This window comes from Helianthus annuus, chromosome 4 (assembly GCF_002127325.2).
Source record: "Helianthus annuus cultivar XRQ/B chromosome 4, HanXRQr2.0-SUNRISE, whole genome shotgun sequence".
NCBI lineage: Eukaryota > Viridiplantae > Streptophyta > Magnoliopsida > Asterales > Asteraceae > Helianthus > Helianthus annuus.
Genome location: NC_035436.2, coordinates 197,737,078 through 197,740,032, shown reverse-complemented (window position 1 = coordinate 197,740,032; position 2,955 = coordinate 197,737,078).

Sequence of the window (2,955 nt, the reverse complement as noted above, 5' to 3'; positions counted from 1 at the left end):
GCTGATTTTCAAAATTCCGAGTGCTAAACATGATGAGCAATACTTGAGGGGGAGTGTGTGTGTGAAATTCAAAGTTTACATAATCTAACCTTCCAAGTGGTTCATCACAATGTCTGAGTTTGTTTAAATAAGAATCTGAATTGGTGCAGAGTTGTATGTTTGAAATTTGTTTGAGAGAGAAACTCACTCTGAGGTAGAGTGTATGCAGAAAGGTCAGACGTTGATCCTGAAGATGTTGCTGAAGAACAAAAGAATGCCAGCAAATCGAGAGGGGGAGTCTGAAGATTGAGAGAGAAGCTCGAAGACTGATCAAGACTGAAGAATTGAAGAACAGCATTGGTGTGACTCGATAGTCGACTCCATCAACATCTGAGGGGGAGTCTGTTGGTGCACTTCATCTGCTGATTACGTCTTGTATCGAGTCAGAGTCTTAGATTGATAGATCTGGGCACGTTACACGAGAAATTATGTAAATTGTATAGATTTGATAGTTGGGCCGTTCATAGGAACATTTGATATGTGGGTCGCTCGAGCGGACAGGCTGGTCCGCTCGAACAGCATTACAGGTGAACCGCTCGAAAGATACATGTTGGAACCGCTCGAAAGATACATGCTGGAACCGCTCAAAGGATGATGATACCTGGATCGCTCGAAGGATAATGCTGGATCGCTCGAGTGAACATTAGTTGGATCGCTTATGTGAACCGCTTATTGGGCCTGTCCAATAAGCGGTCCAAGAGGTCTATAAATACCTCTGTAGCGATCTCAGATGTAACGTTTGTCAAATTCTCGTACCGAAGTGCTGCCGGATCGAGAACTGGTTGTAAACAGTGTCAAATCAATAGAAAGATAGTTTAAAGTGATATTCCGTCTATTTCTACCTTGTTTTCTTATTTTCCGCATCTGATTTCAAGGAGAATACCTCTGATTGACTCGTTCGGGTCAAAATACGATCCTACAGCTCCAGATGGAACAGCATGTTTTGCTAAGGTTGTGAAGGATTTAACTCACGCAAGTGGTGGAGAATCTTCCGCCAATGGTGGTGAATCTTCTGAGGATGAAGACTCTTCGGGTTACAGTAGAAGTTCAGATGAAGAATCCTCGAGTTCAGGCGATGATCATGTGGGTGAGTCATCAAGTGCGTCAGTTGATGCAGATATTGATGATCTTTTGGAGGAAGCTGCAGCAGGAACTCAAAGAAGATCTATTTTGGTGGATCAAGCTGCTTATTCTTCGTCTTCTCTCCATTCAACCTTTATGGCTAATGTCGACAGTTCATCAAGTCAGGTATGTGTCGATGAACCCACTGCTATTAATTGTGATAATTGTGATAGTTTGACTATTAAATGTGCTGATTTAGAGGCAAGCATGTCTGAGTTGCAAGGCAAACATGATGCTTTACAAGCTAGTTTGTTTGACTTGCAAGACAAACATGTAACATTGAATGATAAGTGGTGTGAGTTGCAAAGCAAACACGAGGCTTTGCAAGAGAAATATGATGTGACGTTTATCCACAACCAGAAGTTGATCGTGGATCTTTCAAAGTGCACTGAAGCCAATATGTTTTATGAAAACCATGAAAAGGAGTTTAAATCGGTAATTGAAAAGTTAAAGAAAGATAAAACCGAATTAACAAAAATGGTTTCCAGAAAACAAACTGACATTAATTTGTATATATCTCGCCTTGAGACAATGCAAAAGGAAATGGCTTGTGTGAAAACTGAAAGTGAGGCGATCCAGCTTAAGCTAGACAGTTATTTGAGCTCAAGCTATGTGTTGGATCACATCAATGACGTTCAAAAAGAAAAACGTGATGTCACATGCATAGGTTATAAGAAATGTCCACCACCTGTGAGACACAATTATGATGCCATGCCTGATGAGGAGGATAGAACTTTCTTTGAACCATCTGTTCCTCTGGATGTTAAGGAATTTGCAGCAGGACTTGGATACAAGAAAGAAGTATCATCCGATTCAGATGTGGCAGCAGATGCATGCGTGTCTTCTGCTGAACTAAATCAGGATCCTCCAGTCATTATTGAGGATGTTGATTCTTCTGATGATGAATCTGATGATACTGATTTAGCAAAGTCTGATGCGGAAATCAAAGAAGAGGACATACCTCTTGAGAATCATATTCTATGTGATCCTCCTGCAAAACCCGCTAAGACTGTTGCAATCGAGTCCTTGTCTGCAAAAGAGTTGGAGAGTGTGAACTTGCTGTACACTCTTGTTGGTGATGATAAAATTTACTCTGACAAAGATTTTCCTATTAAGAATGTTAATCAATCTTTAATCAGTAATGTCTTTGAAAAATGTCTTTGAAAATTCGACAAGTAAGTTTTTGGGAAAGACAGGGTTAAATGTTACAGTAACACAATGTCCTCCTATTCCAAAGGCCGAAGTTCGAAAACAATTTGGCAATAAGAAATTACCAGCAGTGCAAAAACAGCAAAGTCACACCAAGCAAAAAGGAAAATTACCGGCTCAAGGTCAAAAGAAGCCGAATCAAAAGAAGAACAAGAGTGTGAACTTCGTGAAATCAACGGGAACGGACAAAATCGAAACATTTGAAAACAAATCAAACTTAGATTTTGTAAAACAAGCAACTTTTTTAAAAAGAAATGAATCAAACAGTTCGAAACCTAGTACCTCGGGATCACAAAGTTCATCATCATCGGCAAGACGATCACATGATACTTCGGCGTTTGTTGAACGAAGATCATGTTTTGAATGTGGTACAATTGGACATATAATTCGAAATTGTTCATATCTTCATAAGTTGAAAGCAAAGGTTGATGTTCCCCGTGACCAAACTGACCGTAAGCGATCTGTTTCTGTAAAACAAGATCCCCGCCTTGTAAAAGAAAGAGAAAAGAAACAGAAGCGCCAACATGTCAAGAAAATTGAGAAAGCGATTAAAACCGATGTGGTTAACAAAACAACTGTTTCTGT